At 38.0% G+C, this 14,200-nt stretch overlaps 1 non-coding gene across 1 annotated transcript; it reads left to right on the forward strand.

Annotated features, from left to right (window-relative positions):
* Nucleotides 1–2,455: 2,455 nt before the first annotated feature.
* Nucleotides 2,456–2,562, forward strand: LOC118491745. The gene has a single exon (XR_004892190.1). It is a non-coding gene; the product is annotated as a small nucleolar RNA R71 (small nucleolar RNA).
* The last annotated feature ends 11,638 nt before the right edge of the window (nt 2,563–14,200 follow it).

Here is a 14,200-nt window from a genome sequence, read left to right on the forward strand (position 1 = left end):
ACTTTTGCAACACTAAAAACTCTCAAAACATCCTCCAAACCGTAGCTGAAAGCAAAGGTTCGAGTAGATTGACACCCCTTCACGAAAATGAGCATAACTCACTCAATTCTTATCCGATTCACTCGATTCTTTTTCCTACTTGCTTGTATAATCATGGGGTTCGATTCCTAGACTTCTCCTTGGAGAAATCAGACCTGGAAATGCCCCGAAATAGTCCATAAACTTTCTGTTTGTTTTTATGTTCATCAAAAACTTGTTTAAATCTATGCAACTTGTGTCCAACACATCTCATACCTATGTCCTAATGCTTACAACTTATCCCATGGTTGGTTAAGCTTAAAAACAAGGTTGAGACATCTAAATCAGAGGTTAAAACCTCATAAACTTTCTGTTTTTAATTAGGGTTTTACCCACAAGTAATGTTCAAGTGTGAAACTTGTTGAATGTGTGATGGTTGGATTAGCTTGGGCTATCCTTCATAAGAATCCACTCATTACTTGATGTTTTGCTATAGATTAGTTGTTGTTAATACCTTGATACTTGTATGTTCATGACCCTCCTTGTTGTTTATAACAACAAGTGTAGTGGTGAACAATAGAGGTGCCTAAATGGAAGCTTGTTCTTCCTACCTCATGTATGTATTCTATGACACAAAGAGGTACCTAAATGGAGACATTAATCTCCTACCTCATGCTTGAATCATAAGACTTGTAAACTATATAATATCTAAGTTATTCTATATGTATACATCTAAGTAACTAAGACTTGATGATGACTTAATAGTTATTTGTTAAGTGGACGTTACATCATCTATGACCATGCCCTTGTTACGACTCTAATGGATCTTAGAATCCATGAAATCATACCAACTCTTTTGAGTTTCAATAGTGTCAAGAACAAGAGTTATGCGTACAAGATGATTATTTTCACCTATGTTACTTTCTATATATTAAAAACTCCGAATCTATAATCTTCCGTTATACGCCAAACTCACACACCTACGTTTCCTTGTGTAGAAGGACAAGGTGCTCCGAACTAATTCATCTACAAACTTGCTCTCGGAATTTCAAGTCACCACTTGTAAACCGTGAGTATACTCGTATTTCCCCCTTTTTACTTTTACCACTTTTGGGGTGTAACATGTTTACCTATTAACTTACACATGAACACTTTGTTAAACACATGAACGTTCCTATAACATGCTTGTATACGTGATGACTTGATACTTTAAACTTGGGTTATTCTTATGTGTTGAACTTATCATTAACTTCGTACGAGCCAAACCTTGACATATGTAGCGCTATAGGATTAACGACCCGCCCGTAAACTTGAGGTTATGTCTTGAGCATATTGCGTTTTCTTGGTTTGATATGTTAGACACATGCCATATTTAAGGTTTATCTTGAATCATATGCTTGCCATGAGGAATTGATCACACTTTTTAACTTATGCTATGTACGTACCAAACTTGTATACTCGCCTTTGCTTTTGCATTGAATTGTATTTTTAAACATGTTACAGGTTGATGATGATCAAATGAAAACGGATAGCAAAGATGCCTAAATACTCACTTAGACGTTTAGGTTTAAAGTGTTGTATCAATTTTGTTTATGTTATGTTGAACAATGTTGTTATTTGCTTTTCTTGTAATGTTTTGACATTTATTTTGGAAATGAAATTTGGATTATTAAATTATTGTCACAAATAGCGTTATGATGTCTCGAGCAATCTTCACACTTCGTCTCATCCCGATGTTTCCGCCATTGGTTGGGGTGTGACACTCATGCTCCAAGAATCGCGACTGGTTCTCCTGATGTCGTGCCTCCTCTCTGGTCATGAACTGAGTCAGTAACTGTGTCTGCTGAACCAGGGTCTCCTGATGCTGCTTCATTGTCTCCTGGTTCTGCCTCAGCATCTCCTCCAACGTGGGGCTTTTATTCGTACCCGAACTCGATCCTGCTCCTGCGTCCTGAAACAAGTTCTGACGTTGCTGAAACCCCGGTGGGTGGTTGTTCTTCCAACTGAAATTCGGGTGTTCCTCCAATTCGAATTGTAACGCACCCCAAAATTTCCCTGATTTCAATTTCCCACAAACTCTACCTGCTCTGGTGTCTCAGTAGGGGCAATAGGACACGCGGTCGTGTCATGCCTACCAGTGCATATCTCGCATAACTGCTCCTTCTGTACCTTCATATCACTCACCTGCTGCTTCAAAGCATCAATCTGTGCTTGCATCCTGGTGACCTCATCGACCTTGTGCACTCCTCTATGTGTAGTGGATGAATCTCTAGACTCAGGAAACTCGTAGCTACTCATCGCTATATCCTCGAACATATCCATGCACTCATCAGGTGTCTTGGCGGTCAGAAGATTGCCACCGGCAGTAGTGTTCAGCATATTCCTCGTAGTGGGCGTCACTCCATGATAGAACCTCTCAACTAAAGCCCAATCCTCAAATCCGTGATGAGGACACTTGAGTAATAACTCCTTGAAACGCTCCCATGTCTCGTAGAATGAATCTCCCTCCTTTTGACGAAACTCTTGGATCATGCTCCTCAGACGAGCGGTTTTGGAAGGAGGGAAATACTTACCTAAGAATTTTTCTTTCATACCGGCCCAAGTAGTAATGGATCCCGCAGGAAGGGATTCCAACCAAGCATGGGCGCGGTCAGCGAGCGAGAATGGAAATAGGCGCAGCTTGCAGGCATCCTCGGTGACACCTTGCTCCTGGAACGTATCGCAAATAGCTGAAAAGCGCGAGAGATGGACATTCGGGTCCTCAGAATGTAGTCCATGGAACTGGATGGTGTTCGCAACCATCGTGATGATCTGGGGTGGAATCTGCCAGCGATTAACCCCGATAGCGGGTCGGGTAATGCTGGAACGAGCATTTGCCGCGTTCGGCCTGGCGTAGTCCGCGACGACTCTCCTAGCTGGGGCTTCGTTGTCACCCATAGTAGAAGTAGAAGATGAAGTGTGTACCTGACTAGCTCGGAGAATGCGAAGGCGCTCGTGGAAATCTCGCTCGGGCTCAGACTAAAGCAAATCTAACCCTAAAGGCACAAATTGCAAGCAAAAGGCACCTAAAGGCAATGGAAATCTATGAAAGCAAATAAACAACTAAATAGATGACTCAGGTCGTTCTCTAAAGTGCCAGTGTCCCCGGCAACGGCGCCAAAAACTTGATGTGTGAAAATGTGTATATTAAATTCGAACAAGTTTTAAAAATGGAATCATAACCTAAACCACACACAATCGGCAAGTGCACCGGTCGCAGTGTAGTGTAGATGGCAAGACCGGATATCAATCCGTGGACACTATATGCAAACTCTAGATACTGAACCTCTATCGAATAAGTAGTTAAATTTTTAGATTTGTTTTGAGTGATTTTGAATAATTAATTAACAACTAAAATAAGCAAGAAAACGTAGGAAACAAAACGAGCAAACGAAACAAACACGCGAGCAAATTGTGATCAAATATATATGAGATAAAGGCTACCTAGGTGTCGAATCCCTAGAATCATGCAATGCTAACGTGACAATGATAACGGTTAAATATCTATTTCCCTCGATTGACTCCCCGCTAGAGATGTCCCAAACAAGAAAGCAAGACTAAATGTGAAGTGCTAGAACGAACAGGCTCGAGCTATCGATACCAAATCCTACGAAAATAGAATCCTTTTGACCTCAGAGACAATAATGTTGAGAGAGAATCCCACAATCGCAAAGCAAACCCAACTTTGATAATTGGAATCCTAGGAAACCCTAATTACGATGCAATAAACGAGCCCGAGCTATCGGTCACCCAATCTACCCACCAATAATTAGCTAATAACCTAGCTCACCCTAATCATCTTTCGAGTCACAAGATGAGGATGCAAGTTTTAATATAATGATTTTAATTATTAGTCAACTTGGTCAATTTCTCAACACAATACCTAACCCGAAAATCCTAAGATAACCGAATTAAATTAAATTCTAAATCTAGGGGGAATTTCTTCGTGCCTAAACCGCTGAATTTATTGACTAATAACAATCAAAATATACCAACATGCAATATCAAGATCAATATCAAAGAAAGATTATGTAAATCACATCAAATAACCGAAATCATGTCAAATATGCATTACAATCATCTAGTTCATCAAAACCTAGGTAGTTGTGAAGTTTAGCTACTCATAATATTCAATAAAACAACTGAACAAAGTCTGGAAACAACTGAATTCATAGTTCAAGACGAAAAGAAACCGAAAAACTAATGTTTAACGAACCCGAAACGCTCCAAACTCGAACCGAAAGCTTCCAAGACTCTTGCACAGCTTCAAGATGCCTCACAATCGTCCAAGAATGCTCCAATGCCGCCTGTGTTGCGTCAATGAATAAACCCTAGTCGGCTGCCTTGATTTATAACTTTTTTTGCGAAAACCGACTCGCTTACGGACCGTATGGTGAAAGGCTTGCGGTCCGTAAGCAACTAGGTCAATCCGGGTGCGCGCCTCATCCTTGCGGACCGTAAAGACCTGGTCTTACGGTCCGTAAAGGGTCCTGTACAACATTATTTTATTTTTTTCTTGCTTTTCCGACACGTCTTTCCGTGTTCCTTTCGCTGCACCATTTTTCTTCCGTTTTCACCGCGAAATTAGCAGGTTCATCATCAATTCCTGCAAATCCATAATTTAAACAATTAAGTATCCAAATCGCGAGAAAACCACATCCAAAATCATAAGAATGTAAGGAATTTGATACGAAAAATATGTGTAATTATAAACATATCAGGTTTGTTAATACACTGTTTTACACAATATGTGAGAAAATTAGCCGATTTTAACCGTGAAAATTTGTTGATTTTGAAAATAAGGTGTAGAAAACAGACTTCGAAACAGCTTGCAAATCACTTTAAACCACTTTCTGATTGATATAACACTGATTACATGCAGAAAACAAACCGGCAGCACCTCAGTATCAAAATCCAGAACTGTTCCTTATGATTCTGCTCGAGTGGCTATATATAGACAAAGGGTTCCACTTGAAAGTGACAAGTAACATTTCAAGTGGAATCAGTTAGATATGATTTCGCTTGAAACTGTCACAAGTCATTTCAAGCGGAATCAACCCCATTCAAGCGAAATCAGCTCAAACATTCCTAAACCCTATTTTCTCGTGCAACGTGCCCTGATCTAACAATCTAGTGAAAGACTTGATACAAGACGAAGTCGACAGATGTATGCACCAACACGTACTGTCCAAACTTTAGAGGATATATTTCGTTCATGCGTAATCGATTTTGGTGGCAACTGGGATTCACACTTGCCTTTGATCGAATTCTCGTACAACAATAGTTATCATGCGAGTATTCAAATGGCACCCTTCGAAGCATTGTATGGTCGCAAGTGCCGTTCGCCTATTTGTTGGCACGAGATTGGTGAAGTTTAAATCACTGGTCCCGAGCTCATACAAGAGACAACAGACAAGTTTTACAGGTTCGAGACAACTTACTGAAAGCCGGGAACCGACAAAAGAGTTACGCTGACAAGCGCCGCAAGCCTTTGGAAGGGTGTGGTTCCATTTGGTAAGAAAGGGAAAATCGCACCTCGTTACGTTGGTCCTTTCAAGATTCTCGAAAGGATTGGCAAGGTTGCGTATAGACTGGACCTACCAGAAGAACTCAACAACGTTCATCTTGTCTTCCACGTTTCAAACTTAAAGAAGTGTCTAGCTGATGGAGGACTTCAAGTTCCACTCAAAGATCTTCAAATCAACGAGACTTTACATTTCGTGGAAAAACCCGTCGAAATCATAGACCGAGGAGTCAAGAGATTGAGGCGCAGTCAAATTCCTATCGTTAAGGTTCGATGGGAAGGAAAACGTGGCGCTGAATTCGCTTGGGAACTCGAGAGTGATATGAAGACTAAGTATTCGTACCTTTTCATTACTTCTTCCTAAATTTCGTGACGAAATTTCCTAAAGGAGGGGAGACTGTGACGCCCTGCTTCTTCGTACTTTCCATAATTAGAAGGTCTTGTTTGTATTTCTATTTTTGGAAGTCCCGTGTCCTTGTAATCGTATTTCGTTTCGAGCCATCTTAAATCTGAGACTTTGATCGTAATGAAATGAATCTTTATACATCATTTATACCTGTTTATACATTGATACGTGCATTCGTTTGATATATGATTCGTAATTCACATAAACGTAAATTTAAATCATAAACAACTAGCGTATATTCGTAATTCTTAAATGTTCCATGCGAACAAAACATTTAGTTATTCAATTTTGAGACTTATACACATTCAACACTTCCTTACTTGCTACATATACTTGTTACATCATTTCAACACTTCATTCGTTCTTACAACACCGAATCCATGTTCAATTACTTGATTAAACTCTCATTACAGGTTTGATTATGTATGTTAGGACATGATACTTGACACATATACAATTGATACACCTTAAATACATAAAATACACAATGATTAATTATATAATATGTCACATATACTTGTCACTTACAATCATGTTACATACTTATACATCACACTTTTTGTCTAGTTAAATCGCGTTTTATTTCATGTTATACCTTGTTAAAAGTTAGGGGAACATTGTTACATATTAATTACATAACTTAATCAGCAAAAATTACACATTTTAATGTTTAAAAAAATAAATATAAAGGAAATATATGGCTGAATTCAGCACCCAAAACAGCCCTCTTGGGCTGAGTTTTGTGGGCTTGTTTCAATGATTAACCCTTCTAAACACTTCCAAAACCCAACCCAATGAAACCCTAATCCATCCCCTATATAACCCAAGCCTCCTCCAAGCATTTTTCACTTTCTAAACAATCTCTATTCACCCTCAAACACACAAAACCGTAGCTGATTCCAGGAGTTCCGACAGATTCAGCACATCTTACAAAAGTGAGCATAACTCACTCATTTCTTAACCGTTTCACTTGATTATTTTTCCTACTTACTTGGATTAACCTTAGGAACATTTCCACATGTTTTTCATAGAAAACCAAGTTCTGGAATGTCACCAAAAAGGCTCCAAATTTGACTGATTTTTCTGTTCTTGATTCATACTTTGTTAAACTTGATTAAACTTGAGTTATCTCATCTCAAACCTATGTCTTTATGCTTATGACCACATCTATGGTTAGTTAGGCTTAAAAAACAAGGTTGAGACATGTAAAATCATAGGTGTAAACCTCACAAACTTTCTGTTTTGTTCAAGGGTTTAACCCACAAGTGATGTTCAAGCCTAAAGCTTGATGATTGTGTGATTTAGGATTAGCTTGGGCTATCCTACTTGAAAATCCACACATTGCTTGATGTTTTCACTAGATTAGTTGTTCTTATTCCATTATTACTTGTAAGTTCATGACCCTCCTTGAATGTTCATAACATCAAGTGTAGTGGTGAACATCTAGAGGTACCTAAATGGAAGACTTGTTCTTCCTACCTCCTACATGACTTCCATGATACGAAGAGGTTTCTAAATGTTGGATTTATCTCCTACCTCCTACTCATGGGCGAAGGATAGTGGGGGCGGGAGGGGGCGGCCGACCCCCCGAACTTTTCGCTCAGTAGTGGAGAGTATATAGTTTTCGTATAGAAATTTTTGGGTATATACGTTTTAGAACCCCCGTTTTATAGAAATTTTTGGGTATATACATTTCGACCCCCCCCCCCCGATCGAAAATCTCAAGCTTCGCCACTGCTCCTACTTGACCTATATGATATAATGAACACTACATACTACTTATATGTATATTCCAAATAGTCAAACCTTTGATGACGAATTTGTGTTCATTTGTCAAAGTACTAGGCTACATCATCTAAAACATTATGTGTTAAAGATGATTACTTTATGTTATATGCTATTTTATGTACTTTGAACTCCAAATCCTTAATCTTCCGTTATCATCCAATACTCATACGCCTTGTTTTCTTCGTGTAGAAGGACTTGGTGTTCCAACATCCTAATCAACAAACAACTCTCGCGGATTTATCAAGTGGAAGCTTGCAAAACCGTGAGTACACTTGACCCATTTACCTTTAAAAACACTTTGGGTTGTAACATGTTATTATACAAACTTCACACTCACACACTTAAAACATACTTTATGATCTCAATCTGTTATACATGCTACTTGTTTACTTAGGTTCATGCTAGATTTTACATGCTTTATGTCATTAACTTTTCTAAGCCCTCAACTTAACATATATAGCGCTATAAGAGTAGCACACCACCCGTTGGGGTCTTGTTAAGTCTTTATTCTAAAACGGTCTCGTTGCGTTTGTGGCGAGGGATGCTAAATACTAGTGGACACTTGGGTTTGACATATTGTGATGCATGCTAGTTACCTTGTTTACAAATTGCCATGTGGATTCGAGAAAATGCTTTTATACTTATGCTACTTTTTTTCAAACCTCGTGTACTCGCCTTTGCTTTTGCATTGAACTTTATTTTAAACATGTTACAGGTTGAGGATGATGATGCTATGAAACGAAGTAGCGATGATGCCTAGATACATATTTAGACGTCTTAGATTTAAAATGTTGTATCAATTTCGTTTTGTTATGTTGCGAACATGTTGTTATTTGAAATTTCTATGTAATGTTGACAATTTGGTTTTATGAAATGAAAATGGGCTGAATTAAATATTGTCACCAATAGTGTTATGAAATCTCTTGCAATCTATTTCGTCCCACTCCGATGATGCCGCCATTGGTTAGGGTGTGACACCTCAGATAGTGAAAACTATCACAATCAACTATATTGCACAATAAAAATGATTACAACTTCGGATGTTGATCAAGTGTGGTACAATTGAATGTAAGTGTGTTGTGAGAGCTCTGGTTTGCAATGTATGCGAGTGTGTGTGTGTGTGATCGTAATTGTATAAACTACCACTTGATCAGCCCCTTTTGAATAAGCTTAACAACTAGGTCCGAAATTCTTGGAAGACCACGCTCAGGCCCCCATGACCATTTGTGGAAGTAGCACGTGCAGCATCTTGAACGAATTATGCCCGACATTCTAGCTGAGACTCAGTCCACTCTGTTAGTAACCTGCACATGATCATTAGAAAACATCGAGAACAATTATTAGAAATCGTAAGTAATGATAAGGATCCTTAATCCTTTGAGTCGCTGCATCATCCACTAAGAATAATTGATCCAGACAAAACTTCAGGATATATGAATTACTGTTATTAAAACCTATGTCCTAACAACTATATGTAGAAGAAAAACCATGGTCTCAAAATAAAATTAACAAAGAAAAAAACTGTCTAAAAAATTAAAAACACAATATGTTAATTTCTTGTTTTACATTTTCTCTGCACATGATTATTTTATATAAGACCATGGTAAAAAAATAAAGGCGAATTGGAAATAAATAATCACACCTAACTCAATTTGGCGGATAATAATCCCAAGTCAGTTATTGGCCGATAATAATCTGAACTGGTCAATTTTTTTTTTGTAAAATAGTCCGCCGTTAAAATGGCTTAACGAGTTAAGTTTTTTTCCGAATTACAAACCGATGTTTTAGGGCTTTTGATCAGAACGAGGATACGAGTCGATTGATGTAAAACTTACCTCGAAATTGTGCTCGAAATGGCTTGATTTTTGTTAATTGGAAGTTTAAAAACCCGAATTGAAACATCGTTTTCGTGGGTTGGGGCAGTATTTCGAGGTAAGTTTTACATCAATCGACTCGTATCCTCGTTCTGATCAAAAACCCTAAAACATCGGGTTGTAATTCGGAAAAAAAAACTTAACTCCGTTAAGCTATTTTAACGGCGGACTATTTTACAAAAAAAAAAAATTGACCAGTTCAGATTATTATTGGCTAATAACTGAGTTGGGATTATTATCGATCAAATTGAATTAGATAAGACTATTTATTTTCAATTTAGCAAAAGTAAAGTAAAATACAATGCCCTAATTTAAAACACCATGCCTTAATTACTTATACAAGGTGAACCCAAACCTAAATATTTATTAAATTGTTGGGATATCACGTGAACGCTTTATCATAGATTATGTATTAAATTGTTGATTAGACATAACGGTAAAAGAATATGTTATATAATTCCGTAGTGGGTTCTGGAATACTTTAAGGTTGACATTTCTTTGATAGATTCTATGGAAAAATAAATGCTTTATTTCACTTAGTGTGTATTATTATAATAAATTTAATCAAGTTATGAGTTAACATTATTATATTAAAAAGGAGTTTAAGATAGAATTTTGGTGTTGATACTTGATACGTTGTATTTTAGGTTTGATACCCTGAAAACGATAGTGTGTCGATTTAAAAATATCATCAATATATAAGCTGATGCAACATGAAATATATGAGCCACGGTAAGTATGGATATTCGTATTCTGGTGTTATGTAAGACTATGGCATGGGGCGGGGTTGGGGCGTGGGTTGGGTTGGGTACAAACGTCGAAGTCATCATCCCGGGTGGGCTTGGGTTTCGGCGTGACCCTTTGGGCGGAGGTTTCAGCCCGGGCGTTGGGCGGGCCTAACGGTCTTCCGTGGCTGGCTCTCATTGGCTGGGTTGGCCAGGCTATAGGTGGCTAGGCTTTTTTTTTTTTAATTTTGTGTATTTTTATAATAATTGAAAAAAGAAATTATAACAAGTGGCCAACCCACGAGGGCTAGCCACGTCCCGCCATTCTGACCCAACATGCAACTGATCAGCGGTTCCTCTCGAAGTCCACGTGTCAACCCATGCCCCAAACACCCGCCCCACCATACCCCACAGTCTAAAGCCTGGTAAGAAAAACTTTTTAATGTGATATAATACGAGCTTTTTACATGTATTTTTATCTCACACTTGAGTCGTATCAATTCAATAGAACAGTTTAAAAACGAATATCAATAAATGGGGTGGGGTAATTATGAAAACTATTGAAGTTAAGATGTTGCTCTTCTTGATGTTAACAGTCCGAGCGTCACCGAAAACAGATTAGAGTAATTTAAGATGTTAAGAAAAATACATGTAAATAAAATATGAATCTGTTACTGTTACTAAAACACGAGGCTCCTCCCTATCTCTTTTATCTTCAACCTTGAGGACTTTTCTCTAGAATCTTACCTAAAGTTGCAATGCGATTTTCTTTTTCTAGTTATTCAAATTATATTTACTTTGACATATCGTTGTTTGTTAATAAGATACATATATACTTTTACTTTTGTCAAGTCATTGAACATGGTTATGCCTCATTTAAGTAATATGAGGATATTTACGTGATGATTTAGTATAAACGTTCCCTTGACGTTTACATGCTAACATAGCTTTTGATCACCAGTTATGTCATGCTTAGTATAATCGTTCCCTTGACGTTTACATGTTAACATAGCTTTTGAAAAGATATGACATGGGATTCGATATTTCGGGTCGGTTTACCCATCGAGTTAGGATTGTATCAAGTCCACACACGGTGTTCTTTTCCGAAAAGTATGTACTTGAATCCGATAGGCGACATGAATATGCTTCTTTATATTTTCTTTTGAATTCAAACGCATATTTGATATTTAACTAGTTATAAAAACCGTCGCCGCGTTGCGGCGAACTTGTTTTGTTATTTAGTCTGTGTTTATATGTGTTTGAAATCACTACGAGTGCGTTGCACACGGAATCGCTGAGAAGAATAAAAAGAAAATGTAGAAAAAGTAATGATGTTCGGTAGAAACCCGTAGTCAGAGATAAGCAAATAGTAATGGGTACCGCTACTGAATTTCCTGAACCGAAAGATCCTAAGTACCAGTTCGGTACTGACGTTTGGCTTCGCCACCGGTTTTTACTTTCATATACCGATACCATAACCGGTATTTTCGGTACCAATACCGATTCGGTATCAGTTGGCACCAAGCCCATCCCTACCTCTGAAACTAAAAAAAAAAATTGTACGATATCGTTGTTGTTCGTACGGTACCCGTGATCCGGGATGAACAAATGGTATTGGGTAGTAGTATCAAATTTCTCGAACTAAAAGATTATCAAACTCAATCCGGTACCGACTTTTGACATTTTATATACTAGGCCGATGTTGTTTTTTACCTTCATGTACCGATAACAAACCGGTATTTTCGATACAAGTACCAGTTAACACCAAGCTAATCAAACTTAAAAAGTAAAGAATATATAGGAGAATGTTAAAATAATAAAACTATAAAAAACTATAGATAATATTTTAGTATATTATAATTCACTGTTTATTTCATTCATTTATTAATATATAGGAGAATTATTTAATTTTGTTTTATATTTTCTTTTGAATTCAAACGCATATTTGATTATTTAGTTTTGTTTTGCATTTGTAATTTATATATTTCCACATTATCAATTAGCAACTTTTTTGTGTTTTAGAGTTAAAGAATTTTATTACTTATTTTTTCGTTTCTAACTCAAAGTTTTTCATTTTTTACATTTTAATCCTTTTGAGTTTTTTTACTTTTAATCCAAGGCTTTTAATCTTTTGCAATTTAACTCCAACATTTTTTTATTTTCAATTTTGACCCCCCCTACTTTCATCTTTCGCAAATTTTTCGTTTTATGTTTCATTCTAAATTTTACGACTTAATGTGCCGCAACGTACGTTATGGTTCAACGTTTTTTAGCCTATTTATTTTTTACCCCCTTGACCTCCTCTTATTCTCCCCCCTACAGTGGCGAAGTATAGAAGGGGCGGGTAGGGGCGCCCGACCCCCCGAACTTTTCGCTCTGTAATGTTATATATGTAGTTTTCGTATAGAAATTTTTGGATATATATGTTTTTACCTCCAGGTTCTATAGAAATTTTTTGGTATATACGTTTTGCCCCCCCCCCACCCCCCACCCATCATTCAGGTCAAGCTTCGCCACTAGCCCTCTAAGAACAAGAGAGGGGAATGAATGGAAAGAACCCTTATTAGAGGTAGGGACCTGGCCTAAAACTCGAAGAATCCTATGACTCGACTCGACACGTGGGCTTGATCATAAGTAGGGGTGTAAACGAGCCGAGTGATACTTGGTCGAAAACCGGTGTTCGTAATCGTGTAACTTGATCTGTTTACATGAGTTTTAATTCCGAATAGGCTACTTTTAATTGAAAATGTGTTTTGCAGGTTTTATGGAGTCTAAGGAGCTTTTTGGGAACTTTACGAGCTACCGGGACAAAAAACGGACCACCGGGATGCGTTACGGATCAAACGGGAGTGAAAAATGGAAAAAATGAGAATTGGAGCTGGAGAGCCCCTCGGGGATGGCCCTATGGTCGTCGGCGACGCATGCCTGAAGACCCCGTCAGCCACCTTTGCCCGTATCCAGTGATTTAAGCCGTCGGACGGAAACGAGGAATTGGGAGGCCGTCGCCGACGGACCCCCAGGCGTCGGCGACGGGCAGTGGAATCTTCAAACGCGAATTTTGGTGCCTTTGGTGTTAAAAACGAATTTTATTGGCTCTAAGGCCATTGAAGTCGGGAGTTACAAAAGTTTTGAGTTTTGAATAACATATTGGAGCCATAATTGAGGACTCTTATCATCTCTAATCAATCTCTAACACCAAGCTTCATCGGAATCACTCGACTCATCATCCAAATCATCTATCAACACTTATTCACAAACCCTAGTTCATCCAATCATTCTTTCTACCATCATCTCTCACCAAAACCCTAACCATCAACCATTCTCCCATTCTCCAAGTTTCAAGATGATCCAAATCGAGTTGCAATCATCCGGTGATCAAGTTCCTTCAACTAAGAGCGGCTAATCACCTTGGTGTCACCCCGGTGTAGGTAGTTGTATTACTTAGTGTTTCGAATTGTGTTTAGTTTTGACTTGTGTGACAAATTGTGTTTTTGATTTTGAACACCTTTGGTAATTGTTGTGTGTTTGAATTGAATTTACAAATTGTCAAACGATGATGAAGTTATGACTTTGTGAAATGGATTTGTGCACTTATGCGTTATCTTGGTTAGGATTTACTTGTGTTGATTACGAAGTGCATTCTTGGCCATTCTTAGGAATGTTGATAGTTATTGGCACCTAAGTCACGGTACACTAAATCCGTTAATCATCTATCCAATTAGGTAATTTTAAAACTTGTAGAAACCTAGGTTTGCAATTACCGAAACCGGGTGTTAACCCTTTTTCTCATTATTGTTTAAACAATCAACTACCTTCTTGCAATTTG

This window comes from Helianthus annuus, chromosome 4, assembly GCF_002127325.2.
Source record: "Helianthus annuus cultivar XRQ/B chromosome 4, HanXRQr2.0-SUNRISE, whole genome shotgun sequence".
Lineage (NCBI taxonomy): Eukaryota > Viridiplantae > Streptophyta > Magnoliopsida > Asterales > Asteraceae > Helianthus > Helianthus annuus.